At 32.3% G+C, this 26,816-nt stretch overlaps 1 protein-coding gene across 1 annotated transcript in view; it reads left to right on the top strand.

Annotated features, from left to right (window-relative positions):
• LOC108689842 overlaps nucleotides 1-26,816 on the top strand; it is a 124,106-nt gene that overhangs the window by 80,669 nt on the left and 16,621 nt on the right. The window lies entirely within an intron of this gene.

Here is a 26,816-nt window from a genome sequence, read left to right as displayed (position 1 = left end):
TCTCAGCAGCTTCTCGTTCGTAATCTACAATGTCTTATCGATAGTAGCCAACAGATAGCTCGGTATAGCTCGATCAATGGCTACACACGACTGCACGGGAAAGGAGAATTCTCGAACGACCACGACGATACGTTATGCTCGAATTACACCGCGAATATTACGGTATACATCCATATTGAATCGCGCGCGCACTCGCTCACTGATGTTTGAGTTTCTTTCACTTTTTACACTTCGACGTTCGACGTATTGTACGCTGCAGTCCATTGTTCGAGAGTTCCCGCCATGAACCATTATGCATTTTTCTGAAATGGAAAACTGGCGAGGCGTGTCGCGTTCATCGAATAATTCTGTTTTCATCAAATTTCAGCGGCGAGCTTTCGCACGTCGGTATGTCGCGAGATGAATAAGCTTTCGGTATGTGAGCTGAGAATGACAAAAAGCTTACTTAATTATTAGGGTAGACAAGTTTATCGGGCGCTGATGTGAAAAAATGCGAATTCTTCTGATCGTAGTCATCAAACTTTAAAACTTTAAAAAATTGAGGACATTTTTAATATAAAAGACCTTAATAAAACTTTGTAATAAAATTATCCTATGATTCTTTTTACTCCGTGCAGAAAAATAAGCGTAATTTTATGTGCGATAAAAAAGGAAAGGTAATGCACGAGATTTAAAGAAACTATGGGAAATTATAAAAAAGATATTTACGGAAAACGAATTTTAACAGAGAATTTAAAGACAGAGAAAAGATATAACGAGAAAGGAAAGCGCGGAAACTCAGGAGATATAAAGTTACATGAAACAATTGAAACAATTACAGTAAAAATAAGTACGGCGAGAAACGACACATGGAGGAGAGAGAGTTGTTATTGCTTTAGTACGGAGATAGTTGGAGACGACGACGATGGCCACGAAGTAGACACATATTTTCTCGAGCGAACAAGCCGTTTCTAGCACGCCTTGACCTTCCGCCTGTAGCCCGAAATAGCATTTGTATTTTTAGTCGCGGCTTTTGAACACGCATCACCCTCTTCTTTCGAAACATCAAACCTCCTCCAGGACCCGCTATGATCTTTCGATGTAGTCTCCTTCCGCTTCCTCGCCTTCTCCATTAATTAGTACACGTCTTTCTTTTTACACGTTTTGCCAAGCTTACAAACGCCTGAAAGGTTGTGTTACTTTGCTCGTCTCTGCACCTCGCATCACAAATTGCGTTTTATTCTACGAGTAATTAAATATTCGTTTAAATATTTATTAATTGGTATATGAATAAATAACATTATTTATACTCCGTAATAATATCCGAAACGTTAATGTAATTCTGATTTATTTTGTTTTATAAGAATTTTATATTTTTTTGATTAAAAATCTCACGTTTATATTTTTCGACTATATTTATTTATTAAATTGAACACGGTGTAATCTCTTTGTGTCTCAATCTTTTATCTAAGATACTTCAATAACTGAGATCAATTAAAATACTTCGAGTATCTCGATTTTATAAAACAGTGACTTTTATAAAATAACGATTACTAAATAAATTTTAATAAATAATTTTTTATGACATTCTAAAAAAAAATGATATAGAAAAAAGTTTTTACTCGTAATTGACGATTTTAATATCTTGAGGAAATTTATGACTTAAATTTCGAAATTAAAATTCATATTTTTAAAGTAATTATTATGAAAAATTATGTGCTAGAAAAAATCTTTTTTTTTTTCTGCTATTAGAAATATTGCGATCTACGTTGCGATCACGCGAGGCGCATTTACACACAGCGCTGATACTGCGACGCAATAACGTCAAACGACGACGTATGTGCGCATAATCGTCCGTAAACTTTGCAAGCGCTTGGTCATGATTCAAGCTGAACGGACGAACGCGCGTCTCGCGGGTGCCCGAGTCGCTCGTCCGCGAAATAGCTTCGCGCTAGTGCGCAAACATCGTGCCTTCATTATTTTCGGAATTTCTGCAGCGCAGCGAAGAGTAACTTCAGTCTCTCTCTTTGATCTCGGACTTTCGCATGCTATATACCGGACATTTCCGCGAAAACATTGCAAACGCAAACAAATTATCGATTAGCTCGAGCCCTGCTCTTTTTTAAGCTCGATAAATTCGTGCTCTCGCCAACTGATTCCCGAATTTTTATTTTTTTTTTTTTTCAATGTGATTTACATCATTGTAAAAAACTAAACAGACAGGCAAGAATTTTAGGAAACCTTGAATTTCTGTATGCGATATTTCTTTCATCTGTCTCTTACGACTATGACATTCCGCATTGCGTCACTGTCTTCTTTTGTAAAGCTTTTCTACATATTTTGCATTTCTCTAATAGTGTAGCAAAACATACAAGTAAAACTGGTAAACTGTAGGGAAAAGACGATTTTGAAAAATTATCTGAAAATTTAGATAGATATAGATTTGAAAATAACTTTATTGGATTATCAAAATAATTATGTAGGAAACTGAATATGATGACAATATTGCAAAAAAATTTGAGATCGAACAGTTTAAATGTCATACATAATTATTTTAATAGTAATTCAACAAAATTTATTTTCAAATTTACACATCTAAATTTTTAGATACTTCTGCAAAATCATTCTTTCCATATGAGAGCACGCGAATTTATTTTAAACTTTATCAATTAATGTTGAGATGTGAGTTTATTATTACGAAAAAATTTTAAGGTTCCGAAATATCTTACATTTTCTTATAATTATTTGTTTAATAATTATTTGTCTAATAATTATTTGTTTAATTATGTTTAATTGAAGTTTTAACCGAAGCTAAAGATATATTAATAAATATGTATATATAAATATATACAAATTTTTTATTGTATCGTGTACGTAAATTTAGATACTACAACGTAATCATTATTTACTTTATGTAATTACAAAAAATATTCTACGTTCGCACTACATATAAATATCCTAATTAATGTTTGCATAAAAATATGCACTTTTTCATTTTTATATAGCCACGTGCGAGAAATAGTCAAGAATGCACGTACATCGTTCTCTATTTAAACATAATCAATAACGCATTTAACTCTTTCTTGTCGTTATAATTTTTAACTTTGCTCATAAATTCTGTTACAAGCCCCCAGGTATCAATCCATATTAAGCTCAATTGCGACCGTTGTTTCTTGTTTACACATCCGTTTTCTGGAAACCGGAAAACCGATTCTCCACATGCTTTCTCTTCGCTCCTTTCATTCATCGTCCCCTTCGTTACTTCCATCTTCTCTAGCTATCATCCCCTTTCTCTCTCTGCAGAGATTTCTATGCGTGCTTCGCCATAAATTCGATTCACGCTGCGGCACATGGTATTATTATTGCGTACCGAGGCGCTTACGCTTATTTACGCTACAAATGCTTAATGAACCAATTATATTATCGCATTCCGTCTTCGACGATTCAGTAGATTTGCTCACTGATCACGTTGCAGCTTATGAACGTTATACATTCGATGTCAGTATCGATAGTTAATTGACGTTAATCAATTTCATCGTCTTTACATCGACTGTTATAGTTGCGTGGTTTTGAATATACATAATTCAATAAAAATAACATTATATTCAAAATTATTTCTATACTCTTTTGTTTGCTTTGTCGTAATGTTCTTAGTTATCTTTTATTTTTTGTTGTATTGTTTTACATCTCTTGTAATCTTGGTATAAAAATCCTAAATAATAAAAATCCTAAATAATAATAAGAATTTGGCTAAAACTGATAAAAAATGGCAAATAGATAGTTATCTGTCTCTCCTTCTTTTTTTCTTTCATTTTCCGAAAATGTACAAAGCGATCCGAACTATATACCAAATGAATCATATAAGTAATCAATCAAAACTAATCCACTTTGATCAGACTCTTATTATAAGATCTCTATACATCGTTATCGTTAAACACTACTTGATACTGAAAACAATATCGAAGATTTGACAATATTTAATTGTACGATATTTGTCATAGTATAGTATTAACATTTTTCTCAGCTAATTGTATAATATAATCCGATATAATTAGATCTGTTTCTTTTCGCGTATACACCGAAAGAGCAATTTTGCTGATGAATCTAAAAATTTAGCTAGATACAAATCTGAAAAATAATTTTGCTGGACCATTAAAACAATTAGGTAGGACGACAAAATTAGTTGCTAGAATATTAAAACATTTTGCAGCATTGCTCATCACGCTTAAAATTCCTGCAAAATTACTTTGATGTCCAACAAAAATTATTTTCAGATTTATATCTAGTCAAATTTTTAGATTCTTCATCAAAATTGCTCTTGCGTTATATAATTAATAATTTTATAATATTGTGCATGATGAATATTCGAATTACGCTACGCCATGTAAAATTAATGATTGTTAAAGCCGTTCGGTGTTATAGCTGTCGAGCGCGGGTAACTCGCGGTCGAGGACAAAGTGCGGGCGAGCACATCAGAACCGCGGATGCGACGTGACGCGACGCGACGCGAATCATGAATGTATCGCAGCCGGCGGCGTTTTCCTCGCCATCGGTGAGCGCTCGGAACATGCGAGCGTGGAATTTATTGGAAGGCTTACAAAACCGAACAGGCGAAGTTAATTATACGTTGATTTCGTGTAATCGAAAGTACGTCGTTGCCACCGCCACTATGCATCGCGCGCCGCAACAGAGCGTTGCGTAGTATGGATATGTAATGTAATTCGGCACAACGAAATGCGCAGCTCGAACGCAAAGCGCGACTCCGACACCGAATTTAATTACTTAAGCTCGCGTTTAAACTCCATGAATCCAATTACTTAAAACGGGCACGCGCGAACCTTGTCGCTTGCCTCCCCAAAGATAACTCGGATTTCATGTTATCATTCCGTTCTCTCTCTCTCTCTCTCTCTCTCTCTCTCTCTCTCTCTCTCTCTCTCCTAAATGAATTTTCGTAATAAAAAGCATGAAAAAGCTAAATTCAATCAATTATGTACAAATTAATAATATTTGAATTAGGTAATGTATTGGGTAGAAAATATTCACTTATATGCTTATGAAATTTTTCGAGCACATGATGATTTTGAAGATTGAAGGGCCAAGCGCCAGATTTCTCTTCCATTTGATAGAATTATTAATTTTTATAGATTATACGAACTATTTTTAATTCCTTCCTTGAAATCAGAATAGAAAGAAATATTATGGGCCAATAAAGTTCCAAATTGAAAAGAATCTGATAATAGCCAAATGTTGAATGAAATAATTTCGATCAAGAGTTCAGTTAATATAATCAATTGATAACTTTACTTTCCTAAATAATTTCCTAAATAATTATATATTATTATTATGTTTGATAATACTAAATATTTAAGAAAGTAAAATTATTTTTATATATATTAATTGAACATTTGAACGTGAAATTATTTCAGTGCAATTATTAATTAGCTAATAACGAATTCGGTTGGACGTATGGCTTTATAGTGTGCACTATAAAGCTGTACACTGATTTAATCTGTGTAAAAATAAAATGTAAATATTTTGAATTATAAAATATAGATTTTACTTAATATCACAATAAAATATATTGAGAATTTTATTTAATCCGGTTTTTTATATTTATATTAAGCATTGTTTTTCTATCAGTACGACGGCTTTAATATGCATCAGTACGCATTGAGTAGTTCCAATCAAATTCGCTACAAGATTTATAGAGGAAAGCTTTTAGAGGAAGATTTATAGAAAAAGATTTTTAAAGTAAAGTTCAATTATGTCATTGCTGAGGATATGAAAAAAAATAACGCTTTTAAATCTAACAAATGATGACGTGTCAGAGCAATATACATAACAAAAGAAAAAATACATTTTATTTTTTAAGATTTTTAGAATAGAAATTTAGTTTTTGCTTTTGATCTATCAATCTACAATTTCATAAAAAATGCACATTGGAAAAGAATTTATCAAAGTATCGAAACGGCTTGGCTTCGATGCAATTAACACTTTCACTACTGTTTGGCGTTTGCACAACGGCCGTTTGTATCATCGGTGATACGTTGATGGTGAAAGTGTTAACATCGCCACGTTTCCATTGCCAGACAATATTATTCGAAACGATCGACAGATAAAACGTGACATCGAGCTATGCACTACGAGCGCATACATGATGCAATCACTGTTTGATGTACAACAGACAAACAGACTGTATATATCAATCGTAGGAATACGAAAATTTGGAGGGGGGATCCTAGATTTTTTGTTAATTTAAGTTAGAGTTAAAAATTTTAGAAGAAACTTCAATCAGTATATTCGAACCACATAATTATTGAGCTTGTACCGAAAATTATTTTCCTCCTGCATGCATTTATTATGACGAATATTACATTATAATTCAAATATATTAAATTCTATATAACTGAAACATACATATTTAAAGTTGCAGCCGTTTATTTTGTTTATGATCGCGTATAATTTTAATATAAATCATTGCGTATCATTAAAAATTTACGCAAGCTAATTATAATAATAAATGATATAATTCATGTTTTATTTTAATCATATATTAATAATAGTTAATTTTGTTTCTACTATACATATAATTATGAAACACATTTATAAATATATAATAATATTAAAGCATAAAATTTACTAATTACTTTTATCTTTAAATTTAAATGTTATTTATTGTAATCTCAGTTTTAAAAATAGATACTTGTTTAAAAAAAGTTAAGATTCAATATTTTCGTGATACGTAATCTACAAAAATGATTTGAATATCTGCTTCGTTTTTAATTTAAAAAAAATTTATCTGTACAGATAGTTTCTATTGATAGAAACGTGAAAAAGAAAACTCTTAAAAATTATTTTTTCCTTTTTCGATAAATAACATAATCAATATTCATTTTCTTAGGAAAAAAGATGTTATTCATATTTTACTTATAAAATAAATATCTGTATTTTACAAATAAATATTCGTAAAAGTTTAATTTTACTGTTTAATTTTATTGAAAAACACCGAGATAAAGCTGCCCCGAACTTTTGTGCAATGCGACCTTTCTAGCAGATATGGCACAAAACTGCCACATCGGCGACCTAATCGAAGTTAATTACATATTGATTTTACATGGGCGGGAGCGCACGTATATATGCCACCATCACGAAGCATGTCTCTTTGAAACTGCACATGTATCGTAGCAGCACGTTATATTTGGTTTATTTGAAATGAATTCATATGCGCGGGAGACCAACGTGATGTTTTACATTTTATGAAAACTTATGATACATGAACGGTAACGACAAACTGCAAATAACTATAATATGTATAACGATTTTATCATTTATTAATATTTTTGTAAAACCAGAATAGAGATCTTTGGTGAATTTAATAAATTATCGATAATGAAATATTCATAAAAGAGACCTTTATGTAATTGATTCCATCAAATTTTGTCAAATATCAAATAGAATTTACATTCACTTTTAACAGAATGCAATTTTTGATGCTTGAAATTATTTTAATAGAAATTAATAATCAGCAGAAATTAATAATATAGACGTAGTTAATTTAAAATAAACATTTCGCATAAAGTAAATTATAATTATTTGCTTAAAATTAACTTAGCGCTGATTTAAACGTATCATCTATTTTGAATTATGTGAAACATATATAATAAAAACATTTTTAGAATATAAGCTATCCGTTTACTGTTTAATTACTCCATTTAAATTCTCATTATGAATTTCTTGTTTTATTGTTCAATCGAATAACATTCATTACTAATTAATAATAAGAAATTTACTTAAAAAAGTCATGTTTTGTATCTTTTACAGCATTTACAAAAAATGAAATAATTTAACTATGTTTTTGCACAGAAGAAACAGTAAATCTTTTTATGAATGTACAGTTCTGTTCCGTCTACCCCCAGTTAAGCCTAAGTTACATCGATAATGAGAGTTAACTGATTCTAGGTCAGCTGCAACCCAGTTTTTCTATCAATTTATAGTACCATCTGTGATCTAGATAGAGGAACAAAAGCGAATTAACTAGGGTTAACGTTAATCGACCTTGGTGTTCCAAAAGGGCTTAAGAGCCAAATTCAATTCAGATTGGCGTGTAACTATCATATATAATGTGCTGTAGTAGGGTAGAGCGAGGCTAATTTGAGTAACTTTCTAGTCACACTATTATTAGACTAATGAGAATTGTTTTAAAACGTTGCATATTTACTGGCTCAATAATTAAACATTCATAATCCTTAACATAAATAAGAATCGTTGAATACAAAATATTTAAATAAAAAAGTCAGAGTGGCCACCTATAGAACATGTTGAACCACTCTAAGAAGTAAGTTGAACCATGAAGATAATTAACATATGTTATTAACATATGTCTGATTAACATGTTATTAAAAAAAAAAAAATAAATAAAAAAATAAAAAAGAGATGTATTTATCAAATTTTCACTAAACCATTTATTTCTTATTTATAATAATTTTTAATATTCTCTGTAAATGTTTTAATTAATTAATAAAAATTTAAATAAAACTGAAAACTTAACTCTTTATAATAAAAATTAAACACAAAGTAATGCTAGACTAAACAAAAAACAATAATGTCCGTTTCCATGATATTTTACGCTGGCACATTTTACGCAGACATATCCATACGAGTTTCAGTTACTGAAATATTTGCATATCCCAACTTGCCCCTATGTTTAATTAGCCTCGCTTTACCTTACATGAAGATTTACATATCATCAATTTCCAAATAACAAGCAGTATTTGCCGGTTTTTGACGTCAAGATGTCATCAAAAATGTCATTTTGACATCAAAATTGTGACAATTAGCATCATTCTGCTACCTGGTTGCTGTAATCCACAGTTTAACATTATAAGAGTATCACGGAATTTTCAATCTCGAGAAACGGCACGCGACATTTATGAAAGCTACAGAAATTACGAGCCATTTGGTGGCTTGGCGAAACGTCACGATAAAGCGTTCCTGTTTGAACTTCATAACGAGAGAGACTTCGGTTCTCTCTCCGGCAAACACGGAGATGATCTCGAGTAGACCGGGATAAACGCGGCTTCAGCTAAGCCAATTAGCAGAGCGAGAACACATAGGCGAATCACTCGGCTTTCACGGTAGAAGCATGCGACGGCCTTGTGGGGGACGCCGTCGTGATGGATACTCGTAGAAATACTCTAGAGGTTTTTATAACGTCGCAGCATTTCAACTTTACTTCCAATCTTGAATGTCTTCGGCATCGATAAATTACCTACGATTCTCTTTTCTAGCTGGTAGTACAGTCTCTACAATTTAATCTGAATAAGTTTGAAATTATGTATGAACAAAAATTCAAACTCTATTCAATATCGCGGGAGGGACTAAGAAAAAAGATTAATAAATAATGTAGTAAAAATTATCGGAAAGAGCATCATCGAACGCAAAATGATCCTGTCGAATAGAAATTAACAAAAAAATTCTTTTGTGTTTTAAAATTATATTGTGATAATTTTGAGAAAGCATTTTCAGAGTCTTAACTAAAAAGATGATAAAAAGGAACTAAAAGTTAAGTTATATGCGCGGAGTTGTATGCACTGTCAAGATCTAGTCCGATTAAAATTACTTGGCTGCTAGCTGACGCCGATGGCGCAAAGCAGACTGCATTATTCTTACTGCTCATTCCTACCGTGTTGGACCTACCGGCTTCCTAACGGCGCTATACGGTACCTCCGTCGTTTCCCGGCACAGAACACGTAGGTACATACATCTCTCACCTCCTCTATACCTTCCACCTTCCGTTACAACCAACGTTACCATTTTACTTCGCGACATTTGGCTCGACCGTAGGGATGCAACCACTGGTATTTTGACAGTATCGATGCTTTACACGTGACATTATCATTTTAGTTGAACAGAAATGCTTGCGTTGAGAATAGCGATACTTCCATTCATTCCATTCTATATATGTATATATAAATAGCATGGAAGCAGTCAACACAGAATGTTCCTTCAGAGTATTTTCATTATCAGTACTTTGCAACACCAGAATGTTGTCAGTGATATTAATCAAGAAATGTTTTTGTGATGATTAATGGAGATTTAAAGTGTGCAGTCAATATTTTCTATTTAATATTACAAAAATATCAAGATTTTAGTTTACAGAAATAAGACATAACATCTTAAATGTTCAAGCATCGCGATTTGCAACTTGATCAGCATATCTTCTATGTCTAACTTGAAATGATACGAATGTCGATGTTTGCTTATTCAAGTAATATGCGAAGTGGGCAGTTAGATGCTAGATGATAATTTTTCACGCATACAAGACACGTGCCGATTTCTTCTCTTCCATATTTTTTAAACGCTAAAACGATTTATAACGTTACTTTGTCAATGCTTTATTGCCTATCTAATGTAACAGATGTAAGTACTTATTTAAAGATTAAAAAATAATATGCTTGATTCACTGAGAGAAATGTTTGGTATTTGTGATTATAATATTACACTTATTTTTATAAATATTACTGTTATAATGTTAGTAATAATAATTATATTTATTTCTATATCATATCAAAAAATTTATAGTTGGCAACGAAAAACGACTATTATAGTCATTTTTAATTTAGTCAACTATATATTTTTTATATATAGAACTGTAAATATAATTATTATTAATAATATAGCAATAATAATTATAAAAATGAAGCTTCTAACCATAATTATTTTACCATGCAGTTTAATCACAAATATCAAAAAATATTTTTCTCTAAGATCTCCTTCATTCCAAGCAAATCAACTTTTCATTCACGCAAATCAAATTCGAGAATACAATATCTAGACAAAGTAACACAGAAATACATGAATGTATTATCAATTATCCCGATCGTTCTGCGTTCCGTCGATCGACGCAATGCCTCTCAATGACGCTGATCGATAACATCCAATGGTTATCGTCCAATAGGTCGAAACACCGCTGGCGCGTATTATGTTCAAGCTCTCGATATCTTGCTGCCGATTAGAATCACAGACGTCATTTAAGTGTCACCTGGCGAATTGAGAATTTACACATGTCGTTGTTCCACGGCGATCATCACGTCCGTCATAGTGGCCTTCAGATTCTCCGGTGAAAGCTCGCAGCTCGACACGTGTCGGTATTAACCCCTGGTAACCTGGGAAGATTTGTGCTATGTGCGTACGTCTCGCGGTGAAAATTATTTCCTTCCTAGCGCAGAATTCTGCGTGGAATCTGCATCTTATAACTTTATCTATTTCCCAAATCAAATTCAATTGCACAAACGCTCAGGAATACGAAGATTTATCGTACAGAGAGTTTGATAATACACGGAAATGTTACTTGATGCCGGTCAATAGAGAAGTTTCTTATTTCTTATTTCTTATTTACACAAATAAAACACGACTTGATATCTTTGGATGGAATGTACGATAATTTTGATATATCATTTTTTTCTCTACGAGAGAGAGACATTATAAAAATTCTTACATTATTTTAACATACTATTCGAGAAAGACGTGAATTTTACAAATAATAGCGTTCTTAAATGTATTTTGTGAGAGAAATGTTGGTTTTAATATATTCTTTCTCTCCCTTCTGTTTTTGAACCTCTAATAACTGTCTTGAAATTTTGCATAAAATTGTTTCCAGAGCGAAATAGAGATCAATTTGTGTAGCGTGCTCATTCGATTTTGTTAAGGGAGGGGCTAAATGGACGAACGTGCTTTAATGGGTTAAAATAACACATGCTTCGTGACGCATGTCGCTTCGTCCTCTCATGCGAAAAGTTGTCTTCAGCCGCGCTCCAGTTTCGTGAGACGAACGCTGATACGACGCGCCTTCTTTGCGCTCATGATTCATGGTCGCCCACGTTCGCTCGTTCGCGACTTAACACCCATTTCAAATGCACCTTTCATCCGCGGTTTTACTCTGCCACAAGTGGCAAGACTTTCGCAGTACGTTAATTAACTCCACTATAACCGGGTTAAGAATATCTCATGCTCGAACTTTTTCTTCCTCAAACTATTTTCCTTTCCAGAAACGCAGGCAATAACTCCGTAGTGTACTAAATTAATCTCTCTCTCTTTCTCAGACTTTTTAAAACTTTTATCTCGTATGCGGCACAATACGTAATACTTAGCATTAAAAAATATAAACTTTGAGATATACTTATTAAAATGAAAGTGTTTTTAATATTAATTAACAATTCTCAAGAATATATAGAATATATAGAATTACTTGGTGTTAGATTTAGAAAATGCAAAACTGACAAAATTTGTCTATCTCATTATTTAGCTAATACGTGTGACGCAATATTAGTTTCATTGTGACTATTGTTATAAATATTACGTTTTGTCATATTGCGGATAAGAAAACGTTTAATGCTACAGATATTTGGTGTTTTCTTCCGAGTTATGATGTTCATTTTACTGTACATCTCGTTTTACTCTACTTTCAACACGACCTTATTTACATAACTATACAGGGTCGCATGAAAAATGGAGCATTACTGTGATGAAAAATGATCCAGCGATTTTATGAGCTCAAAACGTGTATCTCAGGAAATCTCGAAGTTTCTATGATTTTTTTAAATACGCTAAAAGAGACTGAGACGCTGATCAACATCGTAATCTGATTTCATAATATCGATTATCAATAATAATAAGAAGCTCTTTATATTTGTGTATACTTGTTGAAAAGTAGATGTTAACCAGGGATGTTTTTCACGTGGGATGTTTTTATATATCTCAACGGCGGAAAAATATGAATTGTTTTAAAATATTGTTTTATATGAATATATTGTTTAACATATTTAATAACTTATTCTTTATGAATCTGTGCAATTCGATCAAAAACCCGCAATAATTAAAAATATTATAGTAATTAAAATCTTTATTTTTTAGAAATATTATCATAATAAATTATTTAATGGTGCATATTCTGTTCAATATTTGTTTCGTTTCTATTTACTTTTTCTAGAAAATTGTGATTAAATCCACACTCATAATATTCTCAAATATTAATAAATCAGAAAGTAATCAATAAAATACAATATGTTGTTAACAGTAGTGATTTTAATTGGAATATAAAAATATTCCAGAGGATTGTTAACTTAAAAATAACTTCGCTGAATTAAGAATTATTCCTCCAGATAAATAATGAAATTAACGAAATTTTTTCAAATATGATGTACAGAATATTTCATTATTAATTTACGCATTAACTATCTTATTTAACAAATGCCTGCTTATTGTTTTTATCATATATTGTGCGGAAAGTCATTATTTTGATAACATCGATTTTTACAATTGTACAGAGATATAGATAATTCTAGGAGACCAAGAGATAACATTCGCTTTGGTGGCTGCTTGCAATTACTAACTTGGAATAAGCACAACCTGTAAAACTCTACCGTCCCTTAATTGAGAAGCTCCTACAGGAAATGTGACTGCTGCTACCATCTCATGATATCCGAATAGCTCGCGGTCACACCATCATTCCATTCTTGAAATCACGCTCACGACCTGCATTTCGCGTAGATTTATCGCGTCGCGGGAGTAATCTGTAAGCGAGCCATTGTATCGCGCGTGTATATTTTGCAACTATCCGTCATTCCGCGGAAAGCCACGTCGACGCTCATCCGTTAAGCCAGGTTTAGAGTTGACACTTATCGCCTGATATTGCTATCGTACGTCGCGTGTTACCGGGACGCGACAAAAGAATATCCGTTGCGCGCGCGAGGGGCAGAAGAGGGACGGACGTCAGCACTGTGCTATGCACCGCTGCATGCAGAGAACAGACTTCCGGCGACACGGTGGTGCAGCGCAGTAAGTGACGAATTCACGACGTCGTCTATCGCCTGCGGAATGTTTTCGTATATACATGAGAAGTTTAGTTCACCAATAAAAATCTGCAAGAAGCAATCGCGAGAGTCGTTCCTTGAACGACAATTACAACTCATCATTATTTGTCAAATAATTATAATATCACTATCTATGATCGTTCATGATTTCACAATTATTTCTTTTCATTTATAATTTATGAATAATTTCTCATTCGAGCAAGTTATTAATTACTTTGCCGATAAAAAATTGAAATTAATAATTGATAATTATTTTCGATTAACTTTAATTCTATGCTCAGTGGAGAATTTTTGTACCAAGAAAAGCTCTCGATTGAATATACAAATTAAGATCTCGATGCTTGAGATTTATTCTCCGAAAGTGAGTTGGATAAATGTAGGATGTAAATCGGTCGAGTACTGGATTTTTATTTTCTCTGTAAAAAAGCTGTTCTGATAATAAAACTTCGTAAAGCGGAAAAACGTACAGGATAATCCTCTAGAAATCAATCTATAGAGTTTTTACTGTTTCTACAAGCGACTTTCAGTAGTAAAATTTCCAAATGTGCACCGTAGATCTTCCTCTCTCTCTCTCTCTCATACATACACATACACACGCATGTTTAATATCGGTGTACAATTTGTCTGGAAATCTCCAGTGTATCGTAAAATGTGTGAAATCTGTCCTGGTACTATTCTGTATCTTGTTCGATTACGTGTGCGTAGGTATTACCTGAGTTTAGATCAAATTTTTAAGCTTGAAATTGGGAGGAATTATTGGTTTAATGTTTTTGAAAGTTTAGCATCTAATATTTCAATAATTAACTTTATGTAGATATCACGAAACTTTAATTTATCAGAGCTACTTAGATTTCAACGTTTAAAATAATCCTTTAATTAGGCCATCGTTGTAAATAATTGATTCGAGAAGCGAAAAATATTTTATGTAAGTATAACATATTTTAAGTAAGTATAACAATTTGAAACAGATTTTGTTTTTACAATAAGCTCAATGTAAAGAAGATATCTAAAATATACCTTGTGATAAAATACACATCAAAATATTTCTACACCAAAGCATATATGAACAGCATATATAAGAGCTCCGCGTAAAAGAAACTTCATTGAGGATTGGTACGTTCGAAGAGCATCTTATCTTGCGAATAGGATGCGCGAGATAGCACGCTTTACTTGATCTAACCGATTTGTACTATCGAATGACGTGACATTGAGAGCGATGAGAGGAACGTCTCGAAAACAACGATGCGTCTTGAAATGGATGCACGAGTGAGGCGTTCCTGCACCAAAGCACGTCGCATTTGACACATCGTTGGTCTCGGCGTCAATACAGCACGTATTTGTGACGGTCGGCACGGTCAACCAAGTGGATGAGTATTAAATGCGTCGAACGGTGAAAATAGAGCGCGAACAAGCTGGCCTAGTAACGGTAGACGCAAATCCTATCTTGGCGGTGTCAAAGACTCATATATCCTGACCGCACATTTAACACCGCATACAATCTTCCACGATGAATCTTCTAGGTCACATTGAAAGGATCTTCGAATTTGTCTTTATTTCTACGTAATCAAAATTCTCTGCTCTATTAGCATATCCAGGATTTTTTTTGGAGAGTGGTTATCAATTCTGTTAACAACAGAACAGATATGTAAACAACAATATTAATGAATTGCTTTTTTGGATATTTTAAAACTTAGAATGTTTCATCTTCATTTCTACTTTTGAATGGGAAAAATATTAGATTTTGTTTAATTATATCATTTTGAAGAAAATATACGCAAAATACAGTTAGAAACGAAATGAATAATTTCTTTAATATTATTATTGTTATGTAAGTAAAATTATTGTTATTTCTAATAAGTATAAGTAAAATCTTAGCTGAAGGTATGTCATTTGAGTTGAAGGTTTGGTCGAATGGATACTCATTAATATCTCATTCTTTTAGCTCAAAAATTTTGTGAAAATGATACTCTGTCAAAGCTATAACGAAAGTTCCAGATATTACTTATATTTTTAGAAGAAAAAAATATGTGACAATAAAAGTTTATAGTCAAAATTAAAGTTTTTTCTATTTTACAACTAAAAATATAAAATTAATAAAAAATCTTTAAACTCTCCCTTCCCAGAAGGGTTTATATCTTCATCTATTCAATAATTCGTGTCAAAAAAATTGCATCTCTTGCTTAAATCTCGAATCCTAATAGTTCATTGACGATGAAACCATCGCCAATTTCCGCACTTTATTGATTACTTATTGAGACTTGAGCTGTGATAATTAATAGGTCACAATCGAGAATTGATTGCGAGTAGGAATCTATAACTGGATTTTCTCCCGTTTACAAAAATAACATGTTTTCCAGTTTAGTTACGCCAGTAACGAGATAAGTGAAACGTAGTCGACGTCTCTTACGAGAAGCTGTAAATCGTGTGCGATTTTTAACTTTATTGTCGGTATGACCGGTCGAGTGTTTTTACGAGCATGAGAGCTTTTATTTTCTAAATGAAACTCACGGAAATGATAACAAGGTATTCAACTTAGAAAATATTTCGCTCTGCTGAATCGTAATCGTGTATTGCACACACGCGTATGTATCGTTACATACCGTGAAAGAGCTCGAGGAAAGATCGATGGGAATCTTGATAGTCAAAGCTTTTTTGATCACGCGTTATACAGAGGGTGCGCTTGATTTACCGTATAAATCCGATGTGAACTGAATTATTTTACGACTGCGAGACCGTTTGCTTTTCGAATGCGATCATGCGACTTGACACAAATCTGATCTGTCTCTTTCACGGAAGTAAATGTTCGTCTTTCTTAAGTACATCCATGGTTGAATATCGATAAAAACATGTTGGGATTGCAATGGTATGTAGTTAGTATAAAACGATACAACTCTACACATTTCCGTCAGAAATGTATGACTTAATTAAAGAACTAATGGAAAAGAAATTAGAAGCATTTAAAGATAATGAGTCTAAAGAATAATATTATTTATTTTATTATTAAAAAATTATATAAGATAAAAATTGTATAAGTATGTAAATTACGATATCATAAACAACTAAATATAATTTTAATATAGATTGTTAGATATGAAAGGAGCAATGGTAAATCAACTCCTTGAGTTAAATAACGTTTTGTTCTATTATTATATATTTTTTTAACTTCCATGTATATCAAAATATAAATTAATCCATTATGTGTGTGTGCACGTATATGGTTCTAGAAAACTCTTATTTTAATTTTGTTAATCAATCCATTTTTGTGGTTTAATTTCAAAGTAAATATCATCTATATTAATGCATTTAATAATATTAATGCATTTAATGACTTGAAAATTAAATTGAAGTCAAATTTAATTTTCTTGAGTTAAATTGTTTTAATCAAATTCATGATATATTGAATACAAGCAGTGGCGACCTATAGAAATTATTATAAATAAAACTCAAATTGTGAGTGTAATTTGATAATATAAATTTAACAGTGTATATATATTAATTTTAAAAAATGCTAATCTTTTTTTATTAAAATTAACTGAAACTTAAATTAATTAAAGCTTTATTTTTCTCTCGTTCTTCTTCTCTTTTAATTTTAACGTTTTTAAAAATAATTTCAGCAGTACTTTTCATGAAAATAAAAGAGGACACAGCATTCGATATATTACTTCAAAGTCATTTTAAGTAAACTTCTGGGTTTCGCAATTACATTTATTATACATATGCTATTTTTCATCGCTTTTCTATCGATCCGTATAAGTTAAGGACATGGAACTTTAGAAAATATTGTGCTCAATCACGAAAAGATACAGAATGAAAGTACTATAACAAAAAGTACTTTTAAGAATACTTCCGCAGTGATCGAGATTTCTTTCTTTTCGATAACGTTCATCGAACAGCAAATAGAGATTAACCGCGGATTAATTATGATTGATCGAGCTCGATGCGGCGTTAGTTTCTTTTCGGCTTTTAAACGCGTTCATCGAACAAGCTGACCCAGTAACGGCATAAACCGTACGGTAGTGTCTCGGCTTGCAATTCTCTGTGGGTCGATAGTTACTTCTTGACGGCTTCTCTCTCGTTAACTGCTTGAACTTACCGGTGGTAATCACAATGATTGCAAGGAAGGGAGTCCCCTTTGAACACGAAAAGACCACATCGGAGCGCGGATTGTTGTTTCCAAGTGTCCCTTTATCCGACGATCATCTCTACATAAGAGAGAGGTAAAAAGAAAGAAATCGCCATTGTCTTACTGTACTTGCCAAAACTCGGTGATGGAAACTTCGCGATTAATCTTTTAATAACGAACTCGCTCTGAGTAAATCCGAAGCGAGCTACTTTTCTGCACTTTGTTCGTTCTCTCAGACACTCGGAAGTAATGTAATAATTAAGGAGGATAGATGGACGGGATCATTTTGTCTGAAACTAAGAATGATAAAAATGTCTTGTGTACACTTGCAGTTTTATTAATTATTTTATTTATGTGAAAAAATAGTAGCATTACAATTGAAATGTATTATTCTAGAAAATCTAATTATGAATAGTGTACAGCTGTTATTAACTCTTTGTGTCAGACTTATCATGATCTGATACAATACATATTTTATAATTTTTAATTAATTAATCTAAAACTTTATTTTAAACTAAAATATTTAACGATGTAAACAATTGGATAAAAAATTTTATTCACAATAAATAAAATTTTATCATTAATTGTGAGATTGCATAACATCTCTTATATTATATCGCAGCGTAAAGAGTTGATTGCACGATTGTAGAAAATTCACAATTTCATATCATTTATTTATATCTTAAACATACATTCAATAGTTATTGCAATTCGTTGCGATATGTTTCTGTAACATGCTATATTAAAAAAACTTGCTTGGAAATCGTGGATATTTTATAATTCTGTGCAAAATATCCAGAGAATAGTTTATCTTCCATCATTTTTAATTAAAATGATATGATGAACGATTAAGCAGATATATTCAATTATGTCAAACGATATAACCAAGAGTGAAGAATCCTTTCATCACTTTATTTATCACGGATTCGATTTGAAAATCCTTCGAGAAATAAAATTTCTATTTGTCATACTTTACTCACCGTACGATGACATATCTGTGTTCGCCGAATACTTTGAATAAAATATGACACGTACGAGACAGACGATTCTTTCCTGCGTGTGAAATAAGCGGACCGCATCTCATTGCGAGTAGATTTAGCGAAAACGAAATATGTCCGCGTGAAAACATGGCGTGGCATGGCGTAGTGTGGTGTAGCATAGCTTGGCTTGGCCTACTAACGGCACAAATCCCTCGCGATGACGACAGCCATGTGTCCTCCTGTCGTGCTGTTCATTATACTTATTCGTACGACCGCTAAACCCAACCTCCTCTCATTTTATTATCAACATTTTAAATTGTCATTTCATTTTCCGCGATACGATCTTTTTGTATCTACGCTAAATCTTCCAGGATGACTACGGGGTTCGGCTAATAGTGCGCATTAAAAGAGTCACGCACTCCATAATAATTCTAGATTACTTGGCAAATATGAAACTGTTTCTTCTTTTTTGCAAGAATCTATATATTAAGCTAAATTATATTGATTATTATTAGCATCAAATTATTAACAGTTTTTTTTAAGATATTTATTTGTTTTTTAAATATTAAATTGCTTGTTAATTTAATTTGTGATATTACTACTTCAGCTTTGATTTAGTGTTTCAAAATTGACAAAGAACCGGCGCTTTGCTCGAATTGGAAATTGTAAATTCATAAGAAATATTACTAGGTACGAAGAATCGCCTTGACTATGTATGGCATTTTTCATTCATGTGATATTAATTTTATCAAAGAAAATTGTAAAAAAAGAAGTTATTTAATATCAAATTTCTATCAAGCAACGTATATAAATGTTTTTGTTCGATAATATTCAACTTGTTTAATATATCTTTATTCAACAATGGAATTTATAAGTTGATCTAGAAAAGAATGTAATTTCTGTAAATAATCAATTCTAGTATGAAACTACACAAAACTTGATCACCAGATTAGTGGACTAAAGAATTTTTATATTTATTTATAAAATTTAATATAAAAATACTTAATATAAAATTTAATATAAAAACTTTGATAACAGTCTTATCTATTCTTAATAGTTTTATGTCATTTTGTTTTTTATTTGACAGTTAACATATTTATGGCACCTCTATGTTGATAAATGAAACATCATGCTTTTTTAATCACTAATGAGTGACATATGTGTTGATCAATTAAAACAAATGTTTTTGTCTCTTGATCCGATAATAATGAAAAAATAATCGTGTTACGGATTTTCATGACACGCCGATTCAAATATCGAAGAATGGATTGGAAAAAAAATATTGGATTGATCGATCGATCATTCTCTCTCTCTCTCTCTCTCTCTCTCTCTCTCTCTCTCTCTCTCACTCACGCGCGCGCACGCACACGGTTTGCAGCACGGACAATCGTACGCTCGATTCGTAACTTCATCTCGTCGCGCCGGTAAGTTTAGCGAGAACAAAATCCGCAGAGCGTGAAAACAGAACGTGAAGTTGTTGACCTACTAACGGCACAAATCCCCCATCGATGTCACGTGCTCCGGCACGCATTTCGATTGTTTGCATTCCGTTTGATTTATTTCCCTTTTGGCCGCTACAATCGCATCGATCTTTTTGGCGAATTCGAGATTCACGTTTACGTCCGGTATTTAACGGATAATTCTATCGAATAAATCATATGATGTCGAGTTCTGTCTTACATGAGGTAAGCACTTAACATTTTTTATCAATTTCGAGAATTCAAGCAATAATATATTATCTTTTTTCTTCTGTTTATTTCATATTTTTCTTTATATATTTTTTATATTTCAAAACTTTGATACATGAAATAATAAGCAATACTTATCTGTTTCTAAATAAATATAAACATATTCCGTTTAATAGTAATATTAAAATTTATGTAAAAATTATGTAAAAATGATAATTCTTTCTTTCTGCGAAACAATTAATGTTCTTTTCTAATAATCGTAAAATTTTTATAAGTTTTAAAATATCGACATAATTCTAAAAAATCAGATTGACGTAAGCAATTTAAAAATTTTCACACACCTCTTTCGTGCAGTGAATAAAACAGATCTTATCTCATCTCTCCATAAATGACGGGACGAGATTGATGAGTGGTCCTCAGTTTCTGGCAGGATGACTAACTAATCTGTATCAACGTCAGAAGACCACGTAAACGTTCTACAATCGACTGTATACATAATCGTGGCGATTTATAACGTTCAGCCCGAGGGAATCGTCGTTTATCACGGATCAACGAGAAATGGAGCATGGGCCATATACATTGAAACAAGCCGATCACGCATCCAGCTTAATCCACGACCATTTTACGTCACAGCGAGTCGTGTCGACTGTTCGCACCTGAGCGTTCTGCCTTCACGAATACGTCATTGCAAATTGTTATCGGTAAATGAAAGATGCATACGTTCGATAGAAGGTAGAAAATTGTTTCCACACTTTGCGCAAAAAGAGAAAAACGTATTGCGCTGTTTTATGAAAAGTCTTCATTTAACTATTGAAAACCACCAGTCTCTCGACCTGTTTCTGTCTTGAAATCAATCTGCGGATTCATAGAGAAAAGATCTCGCGAAATTGTCGTATATCGAGAAAATGGTGAGCAAAACTCATTCATAGCGCGAATGGATTGATACTGTAGGCGACAAAGTGAGCGAGAGCATTTTGCCTCGCGGATTTGGCGCGATCGAGCGAACGAACGTCGAGGCGCGAAAATGGAACACACTGTGACGAGAAGTCACTGGCCTACTAACGGCAAAATCCTCCTTTAGTGTCAACGTGCCTGCGTGACGAGCGTTTAATCCGTCCGTGCAATATCCACTGTTTATGATGATATCTGTCCATCCATCGTTTACTCGCGGAAAATTGCGAGTGCAGTCTTCAATGACTGTTCTGGTAAAAAAAAAAACACGCCCTCCTCGGCTGAATTAAGTGATGCAAATTACTTCGGTTCGTTTATAGAGCGACATATGTAAATGAATATTTAATATCGATGCAATATTTAATATCGCAATTGTCGCAATTGATTATCGCAACCGATAATCAACGAACAAGTTTAAGTTAGAAGTGCAACTTTGAAATTCAAATTAGGGCTGATTCTTTGAGAAAAATATCTGGTTGAAAATAAACGAATTAGCTAGACGATTTTGATTATATCAATTAGATTCATTCTAGTTATCTAGCTAACTATTTTAAGAATTTTACTAGATTCAATCATAAAATTCTGATTCATTTTTAATCAAAATTTCAATTAATCCACTTAATCATTTTTTTGTGTTTAATTAGAACCGATCAGTTTTTAAATATCTCGCAATTTTTATGATAATTTAAGAAATTCTCTACTTCTTAAAAATTCTATTTCTGTATTTTATTTAAAATGTTGTTGAAGCTAATTAATATTTACGTTGTGAGCGGTTCACATAAAATAAAAACTTTGATCAGAAGAGGTTTATTGAAGATAGACGTGAAAAATATTGTACATATCAAGAGCAGAATTGGAAAAACATCCTGCATTATTGGCACAATGGTCGCAACGAGAAAAATCAATGCAAACAGGAAATTGAATTTAGTAGATCTGACAGAGCAGAGCGATGTATTTCTCGTGGAGAACGAACAAACATAATTAATTTCTTGAGTGTCTTCATCCTGGTACTGCGCAACTGCATAACGAAGTTTAATTGTGTTGCCCGACAGTGGCCTCAGAATAAAGCTATAATCGTACGGACAGCATGGCTTAAACTGCACCGAACTCGTGAATAATGAGAATGCATTTCGGGCCTTTCTCCATACAAAAGCATCCGTGCATCACTTCGTGCCGAAACTGAGAGATAGTTGACTTCTAAAGTTTCGCTTCGAGAGAAAACAATGTGATAGCATTTTCTGCCATAAGAGTAATTTGCAGCGCAATAATCCGTAAGCCGTAATCTACTGAATGAATTAAAATGCACGTAAAATTAAGCAAAGTATAAAGCTTTGTTATCTATTTATATTTGGAAAGCTTAATTTACGTTTAATTTACGAGAGCTTCTTATTTTTCGATCATTTATAACTCAAAAGAATTAATTAAGAACAACATTTTCTATTGCCTATATCTTATTTGGAAGATTAAACGTCGGCATCTCTTATTTTTTATTTTGTTTTTATTATGCATTGATAAATAATCGAAGAAGTCGTGAAATGAAATAGCCAGACATGAGTATAATTATTTATTCTCGTTTAAGATTACATTCCAAAATATCTTTTCCGAAGAAAATTTTACTCAATATAATATAGTATATATACGTTAAGTACACTACATATTTCGAGTAAAATTTTCCTCGGAGAAGACATTTTGGAACGTAGCCTAGGTAGAAAAGATGGCGAAAAAGATAATACCTAATTTGAAGAAAGACGTGGAGAAGAGATTTCGGTACTAAGAGATTAAAGATCGAGAGAGCTTATATAATAACCCCGAATTCTGCGCAGGTCAACGAACGGCAATCGCGTGTGTCCAATCATTATGCGATATCCCTCTGAAAAAAAAAGAGAAAAAAAATCGCATCATTTTATCTGATACAGACTTCAGTCAGCTCTCGTGCGAAGATATAGCAGCGACGAGTTGCGGCACTTCCTGGTTTCAGTACGTGACCCGGTCGATCGGTGAAATATCCTGGCAGATGACTGACGTCATTGCCATGGACGAGGTGAACGGCTTTCGTCGGTTTCGCTCGTGCCGCTCATCGCTAATCTTATTTTTCTTTCAGCGTCCCACGCGATGATGAAGAGAAACCGTAATTGTCGATGAGCTTTTCAAATCCCTTATCCCGTGTCCTATGCACGCACATCGCGATCATTACCAATAGAACTTCAAATTCCGTTCAAATTCTTGGTTACTCTAAAAATGTTTGTCCTGAAAATTCGTTGATATGTTCGTAGATATTCTAAAAAATCTGGCGCTCTTTGCGCACTGACATGTTAAACAGTCAACAACGGGATTACTTTAACAATGTGTCTGGGTGTATGTTTAATCAGTATAGATATTGTAATTAGCATATAACTGCGATCACACAATGAGCATATGCTTATGATAGAAAGTAGGTTGTCTGTTAATGTTATTCCGAAAGTTTTCGCAAAGCTATATAATGGATCCAATCTTGAAATCGAAAATTGAAATAAATTTGATTTGAAAAACGTGAAAATGGAAATATCTAATATTTTAAACATCAAAATATGAAAATGGCAAGTTTTTTATTTATTTAGAGAATTTTATAACAATATTCGTTATTCAGAAATTTTACGGAAAAATTATACAAAGTGATTAATATTGAAAATAAATACGTAAAAGCAGAAATAGAAAAGCGAAATTGAAATGTGCCTGCCAAAGAAAATATGCGTGTTTAGGTCCGCCACTGCGATGTACTGCTTGACAGATAAATTACATTTTGTAGAGTTACACACTCTCGGAAAAATATGGCGGGTTGAAGATCATCATAAATAAAGATGAATAATAGAATCAACACTATTTTTATTTAAATTTTTTATTAGTTATTCAATGAAATAGATGTAAGGAATAACATGAATGAAAATAATTTCCATAAATAGTCTGAATAAAAAATAGTACATATATACTATTGTTTATGCATTAAGCCATTTGTGTATGGGTTATAATAAAAAATAAAATAAAGATAAATGTCAGTTACCGAGTAAAATATCGCTTTGAGAAAAATAAGCGACATAAATTTAAATATGTACAATGTATAATAATCACGAGGTCAGAGGTTAAGAAATGCGAATAAGAAAATGTCAAATATTATTCGGTTGCCTAACAAATTTCCAAATTCACTACGTTGTCGTATAAGCTATTAATACTTTTAAGGTTTCCATAATATTCCAGAGTATTTTTTTCAAAGAAACTACGCAACTTGTGTTATTTTCGTGATTTTGATACATTGTTAAACACTACTGTTTCGTGAACATTGCAGTTCACTTTATCAGGACGAAAAGTAAATTGATACGATTCTTTTTATTGCACTGTAACGACTGTTGTAATGATTATTCGCTTTTTATTGTTTTCATTGTTATATTGAAAGACGTTTTAGATTTCTATAGCGTGCACATAGACATAATATTTAGATGCCATAATGATTAGATTAATAATTAATCAGTTAGTATAAATTATATCAAGTAGCAAATACGTTTTCACCTAATAGAAATTAGTCAAGACTACTTGACTTACATGTTAAATGAGCCCGGCGAAAGCCTTGAGACAACGAATGTCGCGACCGATCTTATCCGGAGCGCCGCGAATAAATTATCTTACATTGAAAGTAAAGAGTATTCAAATGCACGACAGTAATTGACGACTTGGAGTCCGATCGAAAAATCGATTCCTTTAATGAGCGTTTTATTGAACTTCGCACTTGGAAAATCGTATCTCTCACTATACCGTACCTCTCGTAATGCTATATTTTCGTTACAGTCAATTATAGTGATTCGTAACTACTTTGAAACAAGCGCGTACAACTTCCTGCATAAATCGCCCTATTATAGAATTGTTTATTAACAGCTATTATATTTATAATTAATAACAAGATTATAAAAATATATTTTTAAACATCTTTATTCTTTGTAACCAATATTCTTGTTCTAGATATTTTAATTTATTTAAATTTATTTAAAGAAGTTGAAATTGTTCTACTTTTAAAATATCATACCGTCTCATCATCTCTCATTTCCGATCATTCTATTAGTTAATAAAGTGAAATTAAATTTATTATTACATGAAATTGATATGAGATAAGAAAATAATCGAATATAAATCTGTAAACACTGAAATTTGTAACTATAAATTTTAAAAGAATCTTATTTTTATATACAGGAGAAGTAATTGTAATCGACTAATTATATCTTTAGTCATTCTAATTTTTTAAAATTTATCTTGAGAGAATATGATTTTTTTTGTAACATTGAGATTGATAAAATTACAATTATAATGTACTCTTATATTTAAGAACAGTAATTTATTATAATTTTATTTGAGTAAAAAGAAGTTGCTGTATTATATAAATATATATGTAAATTAACACGTGCGCGTATCATACATATTATTCATAAGGAGATAGAGAAAGATGGCTCTTAATATAACTTTTCTAGTTGCAACGATCATTAACAATTTCCCGAACAAAATTTACGCGAGCGTCGCTTAAAGTTTCGCCGCGTACAAGTTATGGAACTTTCCAACTTAGTTTCTTCGATGTTGAATGTCCTCGTAATACACACAACGTTCTTTCGCATTTCAAGTCTTCAATTATTGAACGCAGCGTCTCAGCGGCGTTATCAGTGCCGCGAGTTTTCCCTCTAATCCACCGGATGGTTTTACTGCTCGATTTTTTAAACTTGGCTATGGGATAAAGAGCTAAAGAATTAAATCTATTTTATCCACCTTGCGATCTCCACTCCACTCGTTCGATCGCAAAAGGCAAGAAGTAATTGCGAAATTTTATTTTGCGGTTACTATTTGGACGTATCGAATATTAATTTATTTAGTTCTCGTCACAATTATGCAAAGATACTTAAAAATATCTTGATTTTTTATTTATAATTAAATATATCTCATTTCAATTACGATTTGATTTTCAAATAAATTTCAAATTTTATAATTTGCTAGTATTCATCTTTCATATTATTATTTTGCGTTTTAATTTTAATATTATTCATGCAATTTTTGCAATAACCCGCTAATAACTCGATCATTAATGCTTCGTGCAAAAATATAGGGCATTACGCGCATTACACGTGATAATATTGTATAATCAGTTAAAGACCGGACAATCTGATATTTGCATATCGTTGATCTATAGTTGAGGCATGGTGGTCGTACATTTTTC

The sequence above is a fragment of the Atta colombica genome, unplaced genomic scaffold, assembly GCF_001594045.1.
Source record: "Atta colombica isolate Treedump-2 unplaced genomic scaffold, Acol1.0 scaffold277, whole genome shotgun sequence".
NCBI lineage: Eukaryota > Metazoa > Arthropoda > Insecta > Hymenoptera > Formicidae > Atta > Atta colombica.
The sequence above is the reverse complement of the archived record's forward strand: the minus strand, read 5'-3'. Positions and strand labels throughout refer to the sequence as shown.